Below are 26293 nucleotides of genomic sequence, written 5' to 3' on the forward strand. Positions count from 1 at the left end.
AATTTTGGGAGGTGTTACTAAATGTGACATGCAGAATAAATGTCTTTTACTAATTATTGAAAACCAGGTATAATAAGAGGAGATTATGAAAAGTTTAGCCAGCCCTGCTTAGGATTCCAGTAAATAGGTAGAAAATATAATTCAGCTATTTGTTTACAGGTACAACCTCTGTCCATTAGCTTCACATGTTTAAACAGAAATTGCTCTTGTGTTTATTTAGAATATTTTGCAAAGAGCTGGCACCTAACCAAGAAAATTAGTATTAAAAAGTAATAAATGTCAACTTAAAAAAATCCTTCTGTCAGCAAGTGATAAAAAGAAAGGCTTATTAATAATAGCAATAAAACATAGTAAATACTAAATGGCGATGAAGTATTACTGATGAGAAAAATACTATTCTATACTTTGTCCTGTGGATATTTTGGTGGTTCAGAACAGATGTTCTGTGCAATGATTTACTAAATGATAAATGTTTTCAAGCTGATATAATCACGTAACAATAATAATCATTCCTTAATTTTTAAACTTTTATAATACAACATTCAACAGTCATTGCTCACAAAGTAAGATGATTAAATAAAATGCCAATTAACAAAATTATTTACAATTAAATTATAATTTAAGCAAGCCAAGAAAGGGGCCCTTACTAGCTCAGAGAAGAAAGCAATTACAAGTATATTTTTTATTGTTGTTATGAAACTTGATAATTAAGATTACTAAAAAAATGTGATTTTTCTCTTAGAAATAGTCTCCATTTTGCTGCTTTCCTGTACCAAGGTTTTAAAAACATTTCCCTCACAATTCCAGATTGTTGATGCCAACACATACATCGAAGGCATTAGGGCAAGGAGAAGACTCCTTTCTTCAAATATCAAGACAAGGAAAATCATCTTTAATACCCCAGAGAACTCAGAGAATGTTACTAGAAAGCACAAGCTCCTTCATGGTCAGGAAGGACGATCTACAAACAGGTATTCATTTTAGTACAAGAGTCCTTATTTTAAATAATGGAGATCCCAGTTGCCATTAGGTAAGCTTTTGAAAAAAAAATCATCAAACATACATTAGCAGCAACTATATGATCTCCTACTGAGATTCAATATTCTTCTGGTAATTCAAGAGTATGTTGTGGAATTTAGTGAAGTTTAGGCTCACAACTTTAAAACAATGCACAATTGTATTTATGTCTCTAACAGTTATGCTTTAAAAAATGGCCTATTTCACCTATAGTTTATCATCAATTTATTCTTTTTGTTTTAGCCTATGTGAATGGAATGCTGGATAATCCCATCAACATGAAAATATTCATGTTGCATAATTCAGTATCAAATTAGCTATCTTTTTCTTTCCTCTCATTAGGAGGGCTCGAGACTGATATTTTTGCAATAAAAAACTTTAATTTTACTTTCAGAGACATAGATTTTGTCATTGTATTTTAGAAAGGTTCTTTTGGAACTCTCTTAAAAGTTGTCCTAGAAATTATGTAGTAATTTTTACAAAGGTACAGCATGGAAACATTATAATAGAAATGCAAAATCAGATGACAGGTACTCAATAATAATTTATAGAATTAGAGGTTTTATTCTGTCTGAACCTGAGTTCATATCTTTTGCCCTTTACATCTAGCTCAGGGCACCAACACCAAGCCAAACATAGGAATGAACAAAGAAACCCAGGAGGCTTCATGTTCTCATTTTCCCAAATATCTGATCATAGTGTAGGTTAACTGGTAGATGATAACACAAAGGTGCTTATGCAGGTTAATTGGTGATTAAATAAAACTATTAGAGTGTTTCTTAGTGAATTTCTGTCATTTTCAAAGTATTTTAAGCTGGATGGAATCTTGCCAAGCCTTCAAGCTTATGAAACTGCAATTCATGGTTATTAAGAGCGAATGCCCTAGAGAGATTAATCTGTGCTATCCCAACAAGCCGACCTTTTCCCAAAGACATAGCAATTTAATTATCTACTTTGAAAAGCACAATTATAGTAAAATTCAAAGCCTGATTTATAGACAGGTTTTACATTCTCATTTATAATGCATGTAAATAAGAGTTCTTTGGGTTTCTTTTTTCTAGGGTTATTATGCATGTAGCTAGTAAGTCCTAAATAGTTCTTGCTTTACAAAACTACAGGCTTGTTTTTTTTTTATTAATTATTAGCTATTAGTAAAAAAGGATATTTCAAGTTATGAATGTTTTATAGTAGGTCTTCTCTTTAAATTTTACATATCACTTGCACTATTGTAAATAAATAGTTGCTTCTATAGTCTCTGAACCTGAGGAACTTGACCTGGATAGAATTTCTATTTAAGTAGAAGCTGATGAAAATGATGTCATTTTATATTTTCTACTTAATGATTCTATATTTTATCTCATAGAAGTATAAACTAGACAGTTATCATAAAATGAACTTTAAATTGGAGCTAACTATAATATGCACTTGAAATAGCATAAATTATGTTCTTAGCTTAGTCAGAAAGTTTCAAATTATTTATTGAAGACCCCTCTACCCACCATCATAAGCCCTCTTCAATTAGAGGAGGAAGATATTTGAAGGTGTGCGTGCGCGTGCGCGTGCACACACACACACACACACACACCCCAAAAGGACAAAGGCCTCAGCTCCCAGTGCTTGTCTGTTTCTCTGTTTCTGTGTCAATGCCTTGCTTATTCCACAGTACTCACTACTAATTGCTACCCATGTGAAATGTGAATGCCAAAGGGATTCTTGGGAAAACAAATTTTTTTTTTTTTTGCTTTTATAAGATAGCATTCACATTGCCCAGTGGGGATAGAAGAGTGATCTTTTTTTTTTTTTTTTATAACTGTACCTAATGTAAATGTGAAATTTTAGGACCTTTTGCTTTAATGAAGCCTACTGTAGAAATGCATATGTGGCAGTGTAGATAAAAAAGTTGGAGGCTAACAGTCATCAGTGAGAGCAAGCCAAGAAGCTGGCTCAGCTGAGAGCAGATGGCAGACAGTGCTCTCCAAACCGAGAGATGTTGTGAGAAGCAAGAATGAATGGAGAGAATGAGCCATAAAAATATATATAAATATAATAGATTTATTATATTTAATAAGTATATTTATTTATTATATATAAATAATAATAGAAATTATAGAAATCAGTAAATAAAGAAACAGCCGTTTGTGAATCATAGAGGCTAGTAAGTGGCATACTGTAAGCCTGAACTACACTATGGAGTTAAACACCGAACTAATGCTTACAGGGCATATGCAAGAGTTCCCTTACCACGTTAGCATTGATGACCATAACATAGTTTCTTCTTCCATAGTCATCAAAGTATTTTTTTTGTTTTTTTTTAAGATTTTGTTTATTTATTTGACGGAGAGAGAGACAGCCAGCGAGAGAGGGAACACAAGCAGGGGGAGTAGGAGAGGAAGAAGCAGGCTCCCAGTGGAGCAGGGAGCCAGATGCGGGGCTCGATACGAGGGACCTGGGATCATGCCCTGAGCTGAAGGCAGATGCTTAATGACTGAGCCACCCAGGCACCCACTAAGTGTTTATAAATAAATAAATATATATGTCTGTGTGTTTGTATACACATGTTTGAAACTAGACTCTGGGAAAATGCAGAAATAACAAAGGTAAAAGGTATGTTCTTAGTGCCACAGAAACTTATTAGTTAGGTCTAAGATACAAATGCAAAAACATATGCAGGTATATGCCAAAACTGAACAATGTTACCTGGGATATACTCCCATCTTAGAGGCATAATGATGCATGTAGAAGAAGTTTTCACATAGAAATCTCTGACTGTTGGGAGCATAGACTGAGCATCTACTATCAGTGAGAGATTCCAGGAAGAAAGACGGGCCCTAACGGTGAGCTTTCTTCCTGAGCTTTACCATATAATACATTCAATAGTCCCAACTGATTGAGAGAGTTTGGTAGTTTCTGAAAGTTCTGGTTTATGATCCAGTGGTGTGAGAACCCTTTTCCACAGGCATATATATCCCTTATGAATTTTTCCCAGAATTTGAGGTTTAAGTATTAGAGGAAAAAATGAAAATGTAGTAAAAATAGATGAAAAGGTAAATTTAAAATCAATTTAGTTTGACCTATTTCAAAAAGTTATTTATGAAGCATTTTTACATGTGGGTTAAAAAGCTATGAAGGTAGTAATTTTTATATATTTTAAAGCATGTTTTAAAAGACAGGATAATGGAATGCCTGGTGGCTCAGTCAGTTAAGCACCTGCCTTCGGCTCAGGTCATGATCTCAGGGTCCTGGGATGGAGCCCTGCATCAGGGTCCCTGCTCAGTGGGGAGTTTGCTTCTCCTTCTCCCTCTGCCTGCCGCTCCCCCTGCTTGTGCGTGCTCTCTATCTCTCTGTCAAATAAATAAATAAATAAATAAATAAATAAATAAATAAAAATTTATCTTAAAAAAAATAAAAAGGATAAAATCTCAGTAATTCTGAATCGTTTGGAGATGAGAAAGGCAGAATGTTCATATTTATTTTAAGAAAAAAAACATATTTTAGGGTGCCTGGCTGACTGGATCAGTACAGCATGCAGCTCTTGATCTTGGGATCATGAGTTCAAGCCCCATATTGAGCCTAGAGCTTACTTAAAAAATATATATACATATATATATGTATATGTGTATATATGTATATATGTGTATATATATATATTTATATATATACTTTTTGAGGAGGTAGTATCATACCATAGTTAATAACATGGATATATAGAAAAAGAAAATAAGATACGAATCATCAATTCAGGACATTAAATGTATATCTAGGAGGTGTTCTGGAGGAACCAAGAAATGTAGAAAAGGAAATCATCCAAGAAAAATGGAAGACAGTTTTACAGAGCTGAAGAAAGGAAGGTTCAAACAAAGGTAGGTAGGTTCAAAAGAACCTACCAAGTGCTGAGCAAAATAAACTTTAATTGCCTAACACTAGACATGTCATTGGGAAATTATAGAATATTAATGCTAAAGAAAGGCTCTAAAAAGCTTCCAGAGAACAAGAACAGATTACCTCCAAAAGAAGAACATTTAGAATATAATAGACCAGTGATTATGACAGTGGATACCAAGTCAGTAGAACAGTGCTGTCAAAGATTTGAGGAAAATGATGTTGAATTTAAAATTCTGAACCTATGCAAGCCCTTCATAATTTGTGAAATTAATAATTTTAGCAACACAAGGAGTCAAAAAGTGTATCTCCTTTGAATATTTTCTTAAAAACTATTAAGGATATTATCTAGAAAAATACAAAAGGAGTACTAAAAGAAAAAAAAACATAGTATGTATGGAAACAGAGGATCTAAACTTTGAAAAGAATACTTGAGGGTGCCTTTGTGGCTCAGTTGTTAAGCGTCTGCCTTTGGCTCAGGGCGTGATCCTGGTATTCCAGGATCGAGCCCCACGTCAGGCTCCTCCGCTGGGAGCCTGCTTCTTCCTCTCCCACTCCCCCTGCTTGTGTTCCCTCTCTCGCTGGCTGTCTCTGTCAAATAAATAAAATCTTAAAAAATAAAAAAAAAAATAAAAAAAAAGAATACTTGAAATGACAGCTGTTCAGCAGACATAAAAAAGCTAAAAATCAGTTGGTCTAAATTATAGTGAAATCCCACGAATTATAACAAAAGGGCTCACAGAAGTATGCCTTCAGGAAGGAAGTATATTCTATTAAATAAACCTTGTATTTAAGAAGATGATGACATACAAATCGCTAACAGACACATGAAAAAAATGTTCAAAATCATTAGCCATCAGGGAAATTCAAATCAAAACCACACTAAGATACCACCTTATGCTAGTTAGAATGGCAAAAATTGACAAGGCAAGAAACAACAATTGCTGGAGAGGATGTGGAGAAAGGGGATCCCTCCTACATTGTTGGTGGGAATGCAAGTTGGTACAGCCACTCTGGAAAACAGTGTGGAGGTCCCTTAAAAAGTTAAAAACTGAGGTACCCTATGACCCAGCCATTGCATTACTGGGTATTAACCCCAAAGATACAGACGTAGTGAAGAGAAGGGCCATATGCACCCCAATGTTCATAGCAGCATTGTCCACAGTAGCTAAATTTTGGAAGGAACTGAGATGCCCTTCAACAGATGACTGGATTAAGAAGTTGTGGTCCATATATACAATGGAATATTACTCAGCTATCAGAAAGAACGAGTTCTCAACATTTGCTGCAACATGGACGGCACTGGAGGAGATAATGCTAAGTGAAATAAGTCAAGCAGAGAAAGACAATTATCATATGATTTCTCTCATCTATGGAACATAAGAACTAGGAAGATCGGTAGGGGAAGAAAGGGATAAAGAAAGGGGGTTAGTCAGAAGGGGGAATGAAGCATGAGAGACTATGGACTCTGAGAAACAAACTGAGGGCTTCAGAGGGAAGGGGGGTAGGGGAATGGGATAGGCTGGTGATGGGTAGTAAGGAGGGCACGTATTGCATGGTGCACTGCGTGTTATACGCAACTAATGAATCATCGAAGTTTACATCAGAAACCAGGGATGTACTGTATGGTGACTAACATAATATAATAAAAAAAACATTAAAAAAAAGAAGATGGAATATCTTAATAATAATGAAGAAATCATAATATATTTTTGTTAACAAAAGATGAAAACTCTAGATAAACATCTCCATAAGAAGACTTGGTCCAAATACAAAGCAGATTAAATTTGCATTACAATCAGGTATAAATAACTTTTCTGAGCTATGTTTTATTTTGGTTCTTTAAAAATACACATGATAGAAGTTTCAAGACACCAAGAAACAGAGACCAGTCAAGTGTACCATTGTTTCTTCATAAAACAATGATATGCAAGTCAGGATAGGCTAATATATACTACCGTAATAAACCCTGCAGTCTCATGACTTTTAACACGATACAAATTTATGTCTGGTTTTATCACAGATGAATGCTGGTCAAGTTGCCCTTCTGTGTGCTTTCTGTAAATAGTGACCCTGAGAACCATGGTCCTTGCATTGAGTGGTTCTGCAGTTTCAGAGTTCTTGATTTTTAATGATCAACATGGGAAATAGAAAGTGCAGGACATTTTAGGGCCCTGTCCTAGAAGGGCTATCTGTCACTTCTACCCACGTTTCATTGAGTTCCCTAGCAAACCGAACTGTAGGAGCAAATGTGTATAAGTGAACATGATAGTTTCAGCCACAAATATTAGGCAACATTATGATATTATCTGTATTGTTTGATATCTTGTTTGCTAAGGAAAAAGTACCAAGTGGCCAGACTCCGGTGGTCTTCAAGGGATACCAAGGAGTTTACCCTTAACCTGTCACAAAGCTTTGTGTGGTCTACAGGGAACTCTTTAAAATGGAGAAATTATTCTAATCTTTTGCTATTCCCTGGGGCATAAATTATGAGCCATAATATCCAATCACAGCTCGATGACCACATTTGAGACAGTGTCACTGTGCCGATCCCTCTCTATTCTTTAGTAGGAAATTTAAAAAGAACACAAACATAACATTTGGATAAAATAAGGTGTTTTACATGATTTTCGTTCCTTTTTATCTTACTGGCCCCTCGTTATAAAATGTACAATATTTCTTTTGGAAGGAGAGCAAACAGATTTTACCATGACATATTAAAAAATACATAGTTTTCAGTTCCAATCCAGTTTGCTTCCCATGAAAAAGAAAAATATTATTGATTACAGTGAGTGTAAGGGAAACTGAATCTCCCAAATCAGCATAATTTGGAGCAATTGTAAGAATAAATAAATCTATTTGACATTGAAACTTGCAATATTCTCCTTTGAATGGCACAAGAATAGCATATTTTTGTTCTTCTAGCCCAATTACTTTATGTAGTTCTAGTGTATGATGTGTAAAAAAATACCCAATTGAAAGCAGAGTTTATTGAATTTCAATTTTTAGAATCTATAGGCAAAGCACAGAAGAATTCATTACAGTAGCAGAACAGAATATAAATACTATAAGCTCTGATGGTATACAAGTAAAAAGAAGGAAGTTAAGGTCTTCATTTATTCAAGTGTGAAAGTGGAGAGTAAAGTTTGTTTAAAATTGTTGGGACACTAACTACAGTTTAGAACTGAAACAGAGGGTAGCAAATAGAATTAAATTATAACAACTTAAATGGAAGATGGGAGCAGGAGACAAGTAATGGTTATGAATTCATTATTTTCATTGGAAAGGGAACAATATATCTAAATATAATAAAGATTATAGACATAAGCATATTATTCTGATTTTGGTTAACTAAAAATATTAAACAGTGATGATTAGATCTGACATTGAGGAGATGGGAATGAGGATAAAGGCCAGATAATTTCATTTTTGCTATAATTTGTATTACTTGATTTCTTGTTACCATGTAAATGTCTTACTTTACCTATATTACATTTATGGCAAAAAAGTAACTTTGCAATTATAACTACATTGGTAAAGTATACAGCACTGTCCTAGACACAAAATCTTGATACGGATTCAAACATGGCCATGAAATACTAGCAGTCCAGATTCACATGTAATATTAAAGACATCTTGTTCAACTTCTATCAGATATGTGAATCTTTTCTACATTTTTATCATTTTGTAGCCTTGTTTTCTTGCCTCTGATAAAAGAAAGCTCACTACATTTTTAAGTATGGCATTCTATCTTGTTTAGCTCTAATTATGAGTAGGTCCTTCTCTATTAAGCATCGAAAGCTATCTCATTTCAACCTTGCCTCTTTATTTTTGAGTTAATTACTGACAAAGTAATATTTGAATTAGAGGAGATGAAATATTAGAAATTCAATTTATCAAAATATTTTTATCTCGAGTGGTAATAAAATACATTTATACATATTATACCAGTTTGTTAACAATTCACTAAATCCCATTTAACCACTATAAATGAGCACCAAGGGATGCATCAAGTTTGTCATCTGGTAGAATCGCTCTCCCCCGTTAACAGTAATAGACCTTATTATTAAAGTGTACTATGATCCGTGAAGAAGTGCCTACAGCTTATTTTAATTTAATAGAAAATTACCTCTGTTACTACTGTAAGGACAAACAAAACTAAGAAAGGACTAATCTAAAGCTCCATACTATTGATAATATGTGATAATTTATGGGAGATATATGTTACTGGGTATCTGTTTTATAAGCTCTTTCAATAGCAGTATTGGTCTTGGGTCATCTTTGTTATTATAAATTCATAATCTTTATTTCCTTGTTGTTGCTTTCTATTTGGTGTTCTTATTCCAAAAAATGTCAGGGGCATTTTTATCCAAATAATGCATGTTTATAGATTTTAATACAACCCTTGAACAACACAGGTTTGAACTGCATAGGTCCATCTATATGTAAATGTTTTTCAATAATAAAGTGCAGTCCTGTACATGTATTTTCTCTTCTATATGATTTTCTTACTAATATTTTTCTCTAGTGTACTGTATTATAAGAATACAGCATATAATACATATACAAAATATGTGTCGATTGACTATGTTACTAGTAATTCTTTCAGTTAATAGGTATTCGTAGTTAAATTTTGGGAGAGTTAAAAGTTATTTGTGTGGGGGCCTGGGTGGCCAATCAGTTAAGCAGCCAACTCTTGGTTTCCGTTCAAGTCCTGATCTCAATGTCGTGGGATTGAGTCCCACTTTGGGTTCCATGCTGAGTGCAGAATCTGCTTGAGATTTTCTCTCCTTCTCCCTCTGCCCCTCCCACTCGTGCTCTCTCTCTCAAATGAATAAATAAATCTTTAAAAATAAAGAAGGTAATATGTGGATTTTCAACTCTGTGTGAGGTCAGCACCTCTAATCCCCAGGTTGTTCAAGCGTTAACCATATATCTGTTATAATATGTCCATTATAATATATTTGTAAAGAGAAATCTAAACTTGGAATAATTTATAAAATGATAGCTCAACAAAATGTCCTGTGTTCAAATATTTCAAATTCTTTCCAGGGTGAAAGAGAATAAAGAAATTCAAAACTTATGACATAATCTCTTGCCTCAATATGTAGGTAAGACTGTGCCATGGTATGTGTGCCCAAAACTGACCCTGGGCATCTCATGGCCCAGTATAGCAAAGCAACTCTTGACTGTGGTTTCTACCACCTGAAGAAGCTGTCCTCAGCCCCAGACAAAAGCCTGCTGTCCCTCAGTTCCTGCAGTCCAGTCAGCTGATGCCTGTAGACTCTTACCTTTCAAAAGCAACTAGACAGGGCAGGTGAACACCCATAGACACACACATGCACAAGTTTATGACATAAAAATTTAAATATCATTAAAAATGTCTGGTTACCAGACTTTACCCCCCCCCAAATTTTTCTTAAAATAATCAACATGCTATGTTTATTTTGATAAGAAAGAATGTATCTAAGAAAGATAATTTCTCCTTTTCAAAAATAAACAAAGGGGATTCTGGGAAGATGGTAGCTGTAGAGAGGTAGTTTTCGAATCTCTCTAATTGCCCTGTAAAAATAAACAGACAGACAACATCTGCAACAAAACTAGGTATAGGTTATCCTCACTAATGACAAAAATAAAAGCAAGCAATACTAGGATTCCAACCCAGGCAGCTTCATCCCAAAGCCCAAGCTCTTACCAACAACACTACGCTACAAAGGGTATGTGAAGCTACCATCCCAGTGTTTTCATCTTCATGGGCTTGCATGCTTACTGTTGTGTAATGATGATGCTATGTTGGGAGCAGAAAAGGGATTATTCCCTTCTCAGTGTGTTCTAGACACAAAGGAAACTAAGCTTTTTAAAGGCATCGTTTCCTTAGGAATATCACTTATCTACATTTGTTTGCTCATTTTTGCTGTTTTCCCTCACCTCCAATAGTAAGTATTGGAATCAGATCTGTGATCCCCCAGAAGGAACTCCTGAGACACACACCATTATACAGCATCCCAAGAATGTACAACAACTTACTTGATGCCAAGAAAAGGATTGGTTGAAAGTGATTGAATCCAACAATTTAGAGTGTGAATTCTATATTTTGCTATACAGAGAATTTGAGCATAATTATATATAAAACCCATAAAGGATTTACTGTGGAATTCTGGTTATAAAATTGTGGTGACCTTTTTTTTTTTTTTTTTAAGAATTTATTTATTTATTTAATTTTGAGAAAGAGAGAGTGAATGGGGTGGGGCAGAGGCAGAGAGAGAGAGAATCCCAAGCAGACTCCACTCTGAGCATGGAGCCTGATGTGGGGCTTGATCTCATATCTCTGAGATCATGACCTGAGCTGAGATAAAGAGTCAGATGCTTAACCAACTTAGCCACCCAGGGGCCCTGGTGATTTTTTATTAGAGAAATTTAAGCCATATAGATAAAAGATTCTGCATCCAATTTTTTCTTCTTCCAGGAACGATATATTCCTCTTTATTGCCTCAAACCTTCTACTCCTTGATTGGTTCTCATTACTAGTTCTTGGTCTGAATTTCCAGATCTTAAATCTCACTAATTATATTGTTGGGGAGGAAAAATTGTCTACCTTCAAGATCTTTCTAGTTGGACTAAGAATCAAATTGACATGAGACAGATCAACAGGAGAAAAATAAAATTTAATAGCATATGTATAAGGAATCCACACAGACATGGAAATTCCAAAGACATTCAGGCAACCTGATGCTTATATAAGCTAAGGAACAGTGTAGGGGTCTGAGGATACAAAGGAGGGAAAGACCATTAGCAAAAAGGTGAAAGGAGATGTTTGGAAATCAGAGGTTGTTCTATTATGCAGATAAGTTTCTTAGGTAATGAGGAATCTCTCTTAATAACTCTCTGCCTTGTATAAGCAGGAAGTTGAAAGGGAAGCAAAGAACTTTTCCTGAACCTACTGTCTGCCTACCTTATTATTGCAAGAATGGCTTTTTCATTTTCAAATTCGAGCCCTCTCTGTCCCTGCATATCCTAACAACAATCTGCCTTCTTTTCGCCCTAGGAATGATGGTGTTTTACTCTGGTGTCTTTGGCAGAAAGAGTCACTTACATTTTGGGGCCTAACCTGAACATAGAGTCTCTCTTGAGATATTTCCTGTGTTACCCCATTAAACATCCTCCTAACAACAGTACATTAGGAACATTATTTTCCAATTTACTCACTCACAAAGCCATTAAGGCAAATGAAAACATCAACATGAGTTTTCAGTACATCGTTTCTTTTCACCAGACATGAGGGGTCTGGATGTAGAGTGTCCTCAGGGACTTAGGCAGTGTAATGACATCAAAAGTTGGAGTTATGCATCATGAAACTCTGAGAAACAAATGTCAATGCAATGTGCTGGAGGATGCCAGATTGGCAGCAGGTAGACGATCAGATTTTAAATCCATAGTGCAAACCAGGCTAGGCAAAACGATGGTTCCTGGGTTGAAGACAAGCAAGATAAACACCATGAGGACTTAATGATGGAGAATTTCCAAGAAGACAGTGGTGATGAAGTGGTGATTTCCAAGAAGAATGTGGACAAAATAGCACACAGCTGTGGGAGCTTGTTATCTGATTCAAAAGTATTTGGGCCTGGGAGATCTAGAAGTGTTTATGCATGAGCAGCAGAATAGCTGTTGTTGTAGTTTCCTTTTTCTTTTTGACTCCTTATGCAAAGAAGCCATTTTATTAGGAAGATACCAGGGTGAGACCTTTGCCTTGAGAGTTTAAATTCTGTTTGGCGAGACAGTTGAAAAAACACAATTCTGAAATATGATAAAGTCAATATTAAAGTATGATGATTTAGTTGTTCCTTTCTTATAAATTACTCTTGGTAAATTGAAAATATTTGTGTATTATGTAACCTTGCAAATCTTGGTTCTTCATTTTCAAAAATAAATTTGAGCTTTGGAGTTTGGAAGAATTTTTCCAAAATAGCTTGATGATTTTCAAATATAGCTAACATCTTGTGAAAAGAAGGATTTGTGTATTCTCATACCTATATAAACACATCACAAGACATAGTAATTACTTTTGTCTTTACATGGTGGAAAGAGTTGGTCTATTTCTTGGACTCCATATTGACACTCAAAAAATTCAGCCCTTCCCTGAGTATCAAAAACAGACTTTAAAAATTTGTTTGTATTTTTAAATATATGCCAGTTATAAAACATTTACATTTGAATAATAAATTTTAACCTTCTGGAGTCAAGTAAAAAGAGAGCCTTTAATCAAAGATATTGAAAAAAATTATAATACATGTTTCTTTTGGCCTAACACAAGTAGAATAAATTTAATCACCATAAACATTTTCTTTAAATGTATATGTTCAATAATAAGAATAAGAATTTGTTTTAATTTAAATTTCAATTCATTCTAAAATTTTATTTATACAGCAGAAGTAAACATTTCTGGTTAGTTCTGAATTATCATTAAAAAGTTCATTCTCCTCACTAAATCCTCATTAATTTTGCCACCACTCTAATGTCCTCCCATCCTGCTTCATACAGGAACATAGAAAGCTACCAAGTCTACCAGATGGGACTCGCTTTAATGGTCTGTTGAAGAATGGGCGGCAGTCCTTTCCCTCCAGGATCTGAGCAGTCTGCTGCTCTTGGAGGCCTGCATTCTGACAGCTAAGGAAGTGAGAGGCCAAAATCTGAATTACATATCAAGTGAAAATCGCATACCTGGCAAGATGGTACTTAAAGTGCCTGCTGAGCTATTTGAGTCAGCTGTCGGAAAACAGTGATGTTGTTGGAAACATGAGTGCTTGACTTTTAATCGGAGCTATCTGTACTGCTTTCAGCAAAAATAAAGACTGCACTGGTATCTCTCCCTTGGCCAGCTCCCCGGCCCAGCCCCAGCAAAGGAACGAGAAGTGTAAAGGGAAGATACAGAGCAGTATCACAGATTATAGAGCAAGGTTTGCAGGTTTACCAGGTAATAACACCAGAAGACAGAAGAGTACTAGGAAATACTCCTTGCAGATAAAATAATGCATGAGGGATACCTTGTTGATAAAAAGAAAACAGTGGATTATTATTCTAATGTAATCATAGTAGTACATCTTTCTGAAGGAGATATATGCGTACTCTATCAGCTAGGAAAGAACATTCTCCTTCTTGTAAAAGAACATGTGGTAGTGTAAAACAGCATTTGGGCCATAAGTTTGACCTTTCTGGTCATTTGTTAAGAAATTGAAATAATTACTTTGGTTCAGCACAAATAATAATGCATGAATCCAAAGCCTAAGTATAGCCTTCAAAGGACAGTTACACATTTGTTCAATTTCTATCTACACAGATTTTTGTCACTATATCCTATAAAAATTAATTTATTTAATTACTGAAAGTTATGGATTGTTTCTAGTGAATCACATATAGCTACACAGTTACTGATTTTAGTTCTTATCTAGTGATGATTAATACAGTTGTCTGAGTAATTCAACTAAAGCAAGATTAAGAGACAGCAGATATAGTGGGAAGTTTTCAGACTTTGAAAGAAGTTAGAAATACCTATGTTAAAATCTTTGCTCAACTATTACTTGATGGCAATTTAATTTACATAGGCTTAATTTCTTCATTCATAAATCCAGGGATTTTTTTTGCAGAGATTTGTGAGAACTAAGATGATAAATTTTGGGTTCCTTGCACAGTGAAGATGCTCAATGTATACTACTACACGATAGCTCGTATTATTCTGTAGCTGCAGTGTGGGAGCAGAAGCCATGGTAAGAGGGTGTATTCATTTTACATTGTTGCTGTGACAATATCATACTTTTAGCAGCTTAAACAACACAATTTTTTAAAATCTAATTCTGAACGTCAGAAGTTCAACACAGATTTAACAGGGCGTAGATCTAAGTATTATCAGTGTTCCTTTGTAAACGCTCTAAGTGAGGATCCATTCTCTTGTCTTTTCCAACTTCTAATGGATGCTCACATTTCTTGGCTCATGGCCCTCTTCCTCCATCCTCAAAACCAGCGTGTCAGCTGAGTCCCTTTCATGCTACTGTCTCTCTGGCTCTCACTTTTGCCTCCCACTTCCACGTTTAAGTATTATTGTGAATATATTATGCCCACCCATGTAATGTAGGATAATCTCTCTATTTAGTGTCAGTTTATTAGCAATCCATGTAATTTAACATATTTACAGCTTCCAAGGATTAGGACATGGACATCTCCAGGGACCAATATTCTGCCTACCGTAGATGGCTATAAATAAAGACAATGCCTAGATTGTGCATATACAGACAAAGTCATATATGTGAATCCAGTAGTCCTTACTGATTGTTTATGTTGTTTGAATTACTGTTGAGAAAAACAATTTGATTTAGTTATGGCCTGAAGCCTTACAAAATTAAATTTCTGCTTTCTTCTTTTTGTGACTGAATCATAATTCCACTTTTTAGCGATGTGCCTGGATTTACCATCCATCAATAATAGGCCTATTATAAACATCTATACCTACCTAAAACATCTGTCCTTTCTTAGTGTAAATCAATATTAATTTCATTTTGGGGCTTTCACCAGATCAAAAAGAGGGGAGGAATACAGTTTTTCTCTTTTTCTTTCTTTCTTTCTTTCTTTCTTTCTTTCTTTCTTTCTTTCTTTCTTTCTTTCTTTCCTTCCTTCCTTCCTTCCTTCCTTCCTTCCTTCCTTCCTTCCTTGACTTAAGCAAGCCTCAGGGAAAAAAGAAATCTATTTGATTTATATATTATGACACTTAACAAAGGATAAATTGAAAGTCAGTCACTTTATTTTTAAGTGGAATAAAAAATAAATTTCGTTATTCTTCAAGAAACATAGACTGTCCTTTCAGTGTTCAAAATAATCTTCATTAACAGTGGTGTGATTCATAAATATAATAAGAAATAAGATTAGTCACAAATTTTGAAAACTAAATTGCTTGAAGGATATTATGGAGGCATTCAGTTACAGTGGAGAAATTTCCCTCCAAGGAACTTCTGTCTTCAGGCAAAAAGCAGCAAGTCACAATTCTTGTTCTTTGCCCATTGCAAATAGCATCTTGAAGACTCTCACTAGGTTTTTGCAGCTAACTTTTCCTAATAAAGAAAGGTCTTTCAGATTGCTTCACCAGATGCCTTAACTACACAGCCCTAACCCAGAAATTGATCAAAATCCACAATTCAATCTTTGGAGTCTGAACTACTCTATAGCCTGACACAACTACAGCCATTTGGGATACTGATCACTGAGAAATTTTTTCAAGTCCCTCAAATTTATTTGATTTTTCCACTTAGCCATTAAAAGCCAATAACCCAGGGTGAATTAGATTCAGACATTTTGTCATTTTCCTCTCTGGATTAATGTGGCTTAGTAAGATAAATAAGCAGGGTTGTACTTTTGCTTCCTCTGTCGAGAGTTAAGCAATGGCTCTAGGATTCTTATAGAATCCTTTGAGAGAAGGCTTGATGTCTTTAGCTCAGTGCTTATCAAAAGTAAATGGGCATATAAATCACCCTGGAATCTTGCTGAAACGCAGTTTCTGTTTCAGTAGGTCTAAATTGGTGCCTGGGATTCTGCATTTCTGACAAACTCATGACGGAAGTTACAGCAGGCCTTTCAGCAATAATACTCAGTCTACCAAATCCTCTTCTGTATACATTTCTCTAATTCTCTTTCTGTTACATATCCTCAATGCATTTTTTTTCTTCCCCAGCTCTCTCCGCAACTTCAATAGTCTTCTGAGATATACTCAATTTTGCTGATGGATTTCATAACCTAGTATGGATTATAACATATATATTTATCGAACGTTTTCTCTGTTTAACATGAAGGAAATATGGCTGGTCTCTACTCTTCTAAAGAGATGAGTTTTGTTTGTGGGTTTTTTTTTTTTTTTTGAATCTGCTCTCCAAGAATTCCTGGCTTCAATCTGTAAATTATTTTTTTTCACATCTTACTCTAATCATTTTAAATGATATATATATATATATATCATTTAAAAATATGTATTTTAATATATTTTTATATATTTGTATATATTTATATATGTATACATCATTTATATATATTTATATATCATTTTTATATATAGATATATATCTATATATAGATATATATACAAGTGATATATATATCATTTAAAATATATATATCATATGTATATATTCCTATTTTATTTTTTCTAGCTTCATTGAAATATAATTGGCATATAAATTTGAATAAAGTTAGGGTATATAGCATGATGATTTGATACATGTATATATTGTTAAATGATTAGCACAATAAAATTAGTTAACACCTGTATCACCTCATATAATTACCATTTGTGTATGGTGAGAACATTTAAGATCTACTCTCTCAGCAACTTTCAAATATATAATATAGTATTATTAACTATAGTTACTATGCTTATATATTAGATGCCCAGAATTTATTCATCTTATAACTGGATATTTGTACCTTTGACCAACATCTTCCTATCCTCCGCCACCAGTCCCTGGCAACCACCATTCTACTTTCTATTTCCATGAGCTTGTAAGCAATATGGATTAGAATATGTGCTTTGTATCATGCATTGTACTTCATCCTGGGAATAAATAATGAGTAAGTCTACTTTATTGTTTTTAATGATTTTGCTACTAAACATGAAAAACAGTCTTATTCATGAAGATGTGCTTTTTTCCCTAGGCATGAATCTATTTTTATAAACCATTATACAGAAATCAGTTTTTATAACATTGCAAATTCCTTCCAGAGTTTAAGGTCTTTATTTTCTTGTTTGCCTTCAAAATCACTGGAGATACCTCCTTGACCTCTTCTAACACTGCACTTGGCCCATACAAGTCAGTGTAAATGTTTAGTACATAGTGAAAAGAGTGTAGGGTAAGGCTATGCTTTCTTTCCATTTTGGATACATATTTGCTTTAGATGGTACTTACGAACTTGATCATGTCAGTTTAGAACTATAATCCTCCATATTGTCCTCACAGCAAATAATTATGAATTACGATGTATACTTTTTTCAGCTGACTTGTAGTAGGCAATTAGCCCATACCTCCCAACTGGACCCTGAGGCCCAGAAGAGATACGCACATCAGTCATCAGAAGAGCCTTATAGCTCCCGCCACTGGGGCAGAATTCCCTCCCCCATCCTCCACCCATGGTCTCAGCTAGATTCTGGATGTTTAGAGTATGCTGTTCTAAGAAGCCTTTGAGAGAGCCCCTCACTCACTGTGCAGGGAGATAGAGTAGGGAGATGTAAGAAGAGATAGCCTAGTGGTAACCATATGGGCTTTGGATCTATAGTGTCGAGGTTCATATCCCAGCTTCACAACTTACTTTTATATGATGTTGGGCAAGTCACTCACATTTTCTCTCCAATGGAGATGATGACAATAAAGTTCCTATCACACAGAGTGCTAGTGATGATTATCAAGTTACAGAAAACACATATGTGTGGCACATAGTCTGCACTTTAAAACAATGCTGGTTATTATCAGAAAACTCCCAGGTAATAGAGGTGGTTATTTTTTCACCTGTACATCCTCTGTGCTATCTCTTCATTCCCCAGAACTCATATTCTTAAAATGCTTTGTTTTCTGCTGTTCTTTCCCATTCTTTGTAAGAAGTCCATTGTATTTGATGACATTTGTGATACATCTTTTTCTCAAGCATAGCAACCAACGTATTTAATGCAGGCATAGTTATTGTAAGTATAAAGATTCACATTCAAATAACACTTCTATTTCTATGCCCATGGTTAGCATTGCCTTTAGCTTGAAATATACTCTATTTGGTTTCACTACTTAATTTCTTAAACCAATTACTTCCCTAACCTGATACAACTAGTTGTCTTTTGGCCATACTGATTTTCTCCCAAGTTCAAAAATATTTTGAAAGCCATACCCTTCTTGAACTATTCTAAAGTTAACTGTGTTTCAGAACAAAACTGCGAACAGAATTATATTATGTGACAGTCCAACTTCCATTTCTAAGAAATTGCCATGATTGCACAAGGCTGCTCAATTCCATGCACATTACAAACAGCAAAAACGTAGAAGGATTTAGGCATAATACCTTTTTTCACCTGTTTTAGCAAATGCTAGATTTATTTTTCAGGTGGGAGGATATATTTTTCATAAGATAGTGATCTCTATAATTCCTATTCATATACCAAGTTCATATCTCAGGAATCTATTAAAAATTACCAAAGATAAACCATTTCAAAACTTTCTGATCATAGCTTTATATGCAGGTGTGTGATTAAAACACAAATCAAAGTTAAAGTGTTTATTGATACCATTAATAAAGTTACAAATCACAAGTAGTCAATTATCTTGTGAGATATCTACTACTAATAAAATAATAAAATATATCAAGTTCAGAAACAAACCTGTGTATTAAAAGTGAGGCATATCTTGTTTTATTGTGCTTCGCTCTATTGTGCTTTGCAGATGCTGCATTTTTTACAAATTGAAGGTTTTTGTGCTGGCCCTACATGGACCAAATCTTTTGGCTCCATTTTTCCAACAGCATTTGCTTTTCATGACTCTGTTTCACATTTTGGTAATTCTCACATTTCAAATTTCTTCATTATTATATTCATTATGGTGACCTGTGATCATTGATCTTTGGTGTTACTGCTGTAATTCTTTTGAAGCACCACAAACTGTGGCCACATAGGACAGTGAACTTAGTCTATAAGTGTTGTGCATATTCTGACTGCTCTACTGACCTGCCATTCCTCCATCTCTCTCCCTCTTCTTGGGCCTTCCTGTTCCTGGAGACAAAACGATATTGACTGTGGGCCAATTAATAACCCTATGATGGTCTTAAGTGTTCAAGTGAAAGGAAGAGTTTCATCGTCTTTTACTTTAAATTAAAAGCTAGAAATGATTAAACCTAGTGAGGAAGGCGTGCCAAAAGCCAAGACAGACTGAGAGCTAGGCCTCTTACACCAGTTAGCCAAGTTGCAAATGCAAAGGAAACATTCTTGAAAGAAATTAAAAAGGCTATTCCAGTGAACACACGAATGATAAGAAAGCAAAACAGCCTTATTGCTGATATGGAGAAAGTTTTAGCTGATCTTTTGGATAAAAGATCAAACTAGCCACAACATTCTCATAATCCAAAGCATAATCTAGAGCAAAGCCCAACTCTCTTCAATTCGATGAAGGCTGAGAGAGGTAAAGATACTGCAGAAGAAAAGTAGGAAGCTAGCAGAGGTTGGTTCATGAGATTTAAGGAAAGAGGCCATCTCCATAACATAAAAGTGCAAGATGAAGCAGTGAGTTATCCAGAAGATCTAGCTAAAATAATCTAAACCACCAAGTTTTGATGTAGATGAAACAGCCTTCTATTGGAAGAAGATGCCGTCTGGGACTTTCATAGCTACCAAGAGTAGCAATGCCTGGTTTCAAATCTTAAAAAGACAGGCTGACTGTCTTGTTGGGGGCTGATGCAGCTGGTGACTCAGTGGAAGCCAATTGCTCATTTAATATCTGAAAATCCTAGGGCCCTTTAAATTATGCCAAATGTCCTCTGCCTGTGCTCTACCTTTCCCAGCAACAAAGCCTGCATGACACCACATCTGTTTACAACATGATTTACTGAATGTTTTAAACCCACTGTTGAGACCTACTCCTCAGGACAAATATTCCCTTCAAAATACTACTTACTGACAATGTACCTAGTCACTCAAGACTTCTAATGGAAATGTACAACGAAATAAATGTTATTTTCATGTCTGCTAACACAACACCCACTCTGCAGCCCATGGATTGGGAGTCGTATTGACTCTCTAGTCCTATTATTTAAGAAATACATTTTGCAAGGCTATAGCTGTCGCAGATGGTGATTCCTCTGATAGATCTGGGCAAAGTAAATTGAAAACCTCCTGGAAAGGATTCACCATTCTGGGTGCTATTAAGAAATCAATGATTCATGGGAAGAGATCACAATATCAACATTAACAGAAGTGTGGAAGATGTTGATTCCCACCCTCATGGATGACTTTGAGTGGTTCAGAACTTCAGTGGAGGAAGTATGTGATGTGATGGAAACAGCAAAAGAACTAGAATTAGGAGTGGAGCCTGGAGATGTGACTCACTTACTGCAATCTCATGATAAAACTTGAACAGATGAGGAATTGCTTCCTATGGATGAGCAAGGAAAGTAGTTTGTTGAGATGGAATCTATTCCTGGTGAAGATGCCATGAAGATTGTTGAATGACAACAAAGGATTTAGAATATGACATCAATTTAGTTGATAAAGCAGAGGGTAGACTCCAATTCTGAAAGAAGTTCTGTGGATAAAATGCTACCAAACAGGATCACATGCTACAGGAAAACTGTGAAAGGAAGAGTCAATCAATTTGGCAAACTTCATTGTTGTCATATTTTAAGAAATGATCAGAACCACCCAACCTTCAGCAATCATTACCTTGAGCACTCAGCAGCCATCAACATTAAGGCAAGACACTCCACCAGCAAAAAGATAGTGACTCACTGAAAGCTTGGATGCTCGTTTGCATTTTTTAGCAATAAAATATTCCATCCTTCCTTCCTTCCTTCCCTCTTTCCCTCCTTCCTCTGCAGAAGCTTAGAACAATGATTTTAGGCATTTTTCTTTATTAATTAAACATTTAAATATATAAATTTCTCCCAGAGCACTACCTTACCTGTATTCCACAAATTCGATACACTATGTTTGCAATATTTTTCAGTGTAAAATATATTCTAATCCTCCTTGAGCTATCTTTTTATCCATGCATTTTATAGACTGTAATGTTTAATTTCTAAATATTTGGGGAATTTCCACATTTTTTTGTTATTCATATCTAATTTAATTTTTAGATGTTATTGTAAATAGTATTGTTTTCCACGCTTTCATTGCTAGAATATCAAGATTTAGCTGAATTTTATATATTGATCTTTTTTGCTAATTTCAAATATTTGTTCTAGTGGCCTTTTTCCTAGATCAAGAATTTCTGTGTTCACATTATGCTTTCTGAAAATAAAGACAGTTTTACTTTATTTTTCCAATTTGTATATCTTTTATGTATGTGTCATAGAACACATTTGGTATAATTTCCACTTTTTAAAATTTGTGCAGTATGTTTCATGGTCCCATATATATCTGTTTTTGTGAATGTTCCATGTATTTTGTCTTTGTTGGATGGGGTATTCTCTGTCAATTAGATCATGTTACGTAATAATGTTGTTCACATCCTCTAGATTATTTCTGATTTTTTCTTGTACTTGTTCTGTCAATTACAGAGAGAAGAGTGCTATAATCTCTGACTCTAATTGTAGAGATGTCTGTTTCTCCTTTCGGGTCTGTCAAGTTTTGCTTCATGTATTTGGAAGCTGTTTTTCCTTGCATATTATTTAGGATTGTTATGTCTTCTTGATGAATTAATTCTTTTATCCTTATAAAATGTCTCTCTTCATCCCTGGCTATGTTTCTTTTCCTCAAGTTGACTGTGGCTGATATTAATATATTCAGTTCAGCCCTCTTATGTTTAGTGTTTGCATGGTATAGTTTTTTTGATCCTTTTATTGTTAACTTATTATGTGTTTGTATTTAGAGTTCATTTTTTTCCTTTCCCTGATGAATAGAGTTTTATGCTGTTTTCCATGTCTGAAAGCAGCTTTTTAAAAATATATATATAATTTTTTCTCAGATTTTTATTTGTTAACATTGGATGATATGTCTGGTACCATTATTCGCTCATGGCTGAATTTCTTCTATATGTTGTGTATACAGAATTAAGGCTATACACATTGTCACCTTCATGTTACTTACTACTCTACCTCCAGACATGATACCTTTGTTATCTCTTGGTAATATCCCTTTACACAATGAACAATTGTTTGTATTCAGTTTTATGAGTTTTAAATGAAATGAGTATTGTCTATATATAAACAACATTCATCATCGAGATGTATTTGTAAAAACTTCTAGGAACTAAAATACATATCTATCTACATACTTCAAATTATGAGTCACAATATGGATGAAAATCTAAGCTTCTTCAAACTTGAAATGCTGCAAATGAGGTATAGCATTTCTTAAATGTATTAATACACACCTCCAACACTGAAGTTTAGGTCGATGATTTTTTTTTTCTTCCAAATTTTTATTTAAATACTAGTTAGTTAACATATAGTATAATATTGGTTTCAGGAGTAGAATTTAGTGATTCACCACTTACATATAACACCCAGTGCTCATCGTAACAAGTGCACTCCTTAATACCCATCACCCATTTAGCCCACCCTCCTCCCTCCATCAAGCTTCAGTTTGTTCTATATCATTAAGAGTCCCTTATGGCTTGCTTCCCTCTCTCTCTCTCTTTTTCTCTTCCCACATGCTCATCTGTTTTGTTTCCCAAATTCCATATTTGAGTGAAACCATATGGTATTTGTCTTTGTCTGATAGGTTCATCCACCCACAACGTTGCAAATGGCAAGATTTCATTCTTTTTGAAACCTGAGTAATACTCCATTGGAGATAGATGATAGATAGATAGAGAGATAGATAGATAGACCACATCTTCTTTATCCATTTGTCAGTTGATGGACACTTGAGCTTTTTCCATACTTTTGTTATTGTTGATAATGCTGCTATAAACCTTGGGGTGCATGTACCCCTTCAAATCTCTATTTTTGTATCCTTTGGGTAAATACCTAGGAGTGCAATTACTGGATCATAGGGTAGTTCTATTTTTAACTTTTTGAGGAACCTCCATATTGTTCTCCAGAGTGGCTGCAACACGTTGCATTCTCACCAACAGTGCAAGAGCATTCTCCTCTCTTCACATCCTAGCCAACACCTGTTGTTTCTTGTGTTGTTAATTTTAGCCATTTTGACAGATGTGAGGTGGTGTCTCATTACGGTTTTGATTTGTATTTCCCTGATGATGAGTGACGTTGAGCATCTTTTCATGTGTCATAGCCATATGAGTTGATGATTAAAAATTGCTAGCATCCAATTCCCAAATGGAAACAAAATTGATTAAGCATGCAGTTAACTATTAAAAAATAATTTCTTTTCATATATGATATTCAGATACACAGAATAAAGTCTCAGGTATAGGAAGAATTTCATGGACTTTATATTAAAAATCTTGTGGTTACAGGGGTGCCCAGGTGGCTCAGTCTGTTGAGTGTACAACTCTTGGTTTTGGCTCAGGTCGTGATCTGAGGGTGGCGAAATCGAGCCCTGTGTTGGGCTTCATGCTCAGCTTGAGATTCTCTCTCTCCCTCTCCCTCTGCCCCTCCACCTGCTTGCACTCCCTCTCCCTCTTTCATAAATAAATAAATAAATAAATAAATCCTTCCAAAAAATCTTGTGGTTACAATCTTACTAAAAGGAGTAATACAATAACATATAAGCTATAACTTTAAATGTTTTATGTCACTGTAATTGGATATATCAAATTTCATGCAAGCATAGCAATATGATGTCTGTTTTTTCATTCTTTTTAACTGAGCTAGTGAATTTAGTCTATAGAGTTTTTTTTCAAGTTTGTACCTTAAACATTACAAAATTAGGGTTTTTTAAAATTTTAAAATTTTAAAAAATTTAAGTAGGCTCTATTGCCAATGTGGAGCTTGAACTCACAACGCTGAGATCAAGAGTCACATACATATTCTACCAACTGAGCCAGCCAGAGCTTTTTTCCAAGTTTAATAAAAGTTCTTAATGAATGATTCTAAATTTTAGACAATTTTACTAACTTAGTTTTTGTAACTTTCATCTTTATATATCGATATACTACTCTCTCAATTATCTTCTTTGTGTACTATAACATTTTTAAATAGTAGAAGTTGGTTTCTTTCCACCCCAAAACTGATTCCTAGAATATTTCAAACAAAAACCACTGGTTGGCAATGCATATACACAGACACACATATAGATATACATTACATATGCACACATATGGTAAATGTGTATGTATGTGTGTGTGTGTATATATATATGTATAGACATACATAAGTAGATAGCAGTCATTATTTGATTTCAACCTATGAAATCACCCCCAAATTTTACTGAATGTAGCTATTACTACAGAAAGTATCTATTGTGGGTTATCTACTATCTACTATCAATGAAGAGAATATGGTATATAAAAACAGGTAATTACAACTAATTAATTCTAATTTCAGGCAAAAGAACTGAAATAGAAATTAATGTAGTTTTCATAGAAAGAAATTCAACTGGTGGAAAAAAAAAAAAACAAGTTCTATGTAACCTTATATTTCCTATACAAGTGTGCCTGTATCTTACCTAGAGCCCCTAATTTTATGGGAAATGAACTGGGTGTGTGGGAGTAGGCCAAAAATATTGAGTGAAGTGAATTGATTTTTAAACCATTTCTTAAATATTTATTTATTTATGTTTTGGTGTGGAAGGGCCGGGGGAAAGGGAGAGAGAGAATCTCAAGCAGACTCCCTGCTGAACGAGGAGCCTGACACAGGGCTTGATCTCACAACCCTGAGATCATGACCTGAGCTGAAACCAAGAGTTAGAGGCTTAACCAACTGAGCCACGCAGGAACCCCTGAGTGAAGGGAATTTTTAAAAGAATATTTTTTATTTTCAACTAGAGGAAGTTTTAAAAATTACTATCACCATAATAAGTATCACTTACTAATTCTTTCAATTTTTTTTCATATTTATATCAGGTTTTTAAATGAACAAAATGCTGACACAAACTGAAGCCTTTATGTAGTCCAGAGGAAATCCATTCACTTTCCTCTCCACTTCCCTAGAGGTAAGCATCCCCTTAATTTTTACTTATAATTCCCATGCAGATTTTTAAAATATTGGACAACATATACAAGTGTCCATAAACAGGTATGTATTCTTTGGGGCATATTTTATAATTTCTATAAATAGTATCATACTATAGTCATAATTCCACAACTTTTTTCTTAAATATTTATATTTAAATATGATTTTAAAATCATTGAATTTGTATAGTTTTTATTAATTTAATTATTATATACTATTCTAACTATATGAATATATCACAACATATTAATCCATTGTCCTGTTGCTGGGATTGAAATGGTTTCCAAATTTTCACCCTTATAGATAAAATAAACATTCTTGGAGGGACCTTCTTGTACCATATCTGGGATATATTTAGACTATATCCTAAGTGGAATTGCTGTGCCAGGTTATGTCCATCTCCAATATTCCTAAATATAACCAAATTGATTATACAGATGTACATGATCACCAGCAGTGAAGGCGAGTTGATAGAATATTTTTACAGATTAATTTTAACCAAAATTTAAAAATCCAAATAAATATATTGCTAATCATTTTTGCTGTATGTAGGGACCCAAATGATATATTTATATTTGTTTTAAGCCTTGGGAATATT

General features: G+C 34.5%; 1 long non-coding RNA gene across 1 annotated transcript in view; it reads left to right on the plus strand.

Moving 5' to 3' along the window:
• The first annotated feature begins 816 nt into the window (after window positions 1–816).
• Window positions 817–26293, plus strand: part of LOC130542603 (uncharacterized) — a 41999-nt gene continuing 16522 nt past the window's right edge. Inside the window, exons 1-2 of the long non-coding RNA XR_008957270.1 lie at window positions 817–971; window positions 25587–25675. This is a non-coding gene — a long non-coding RNA (uncharacterized LOC130542603). The remainder of the gene's footprint in view (window positions 972–25586; window positions 25676–26293) is intronic.

This window comes from Ursus arctos, unplaced genomic scaffold (assembly GCF_023065955.2).
Source record: "Ursus arctos isolate Adak ecotype North America unplaced genomic scaffold, UrsArc2.0 scaffold_4, whole genome shotgun sequence".
Classification (NCBI taxonomy): domain Eukaryota; kingdom Metazoa; phylum Chordata; class Mammalia; order Carnivora; family Ursidae; genus Ursus; species Ursus arctos.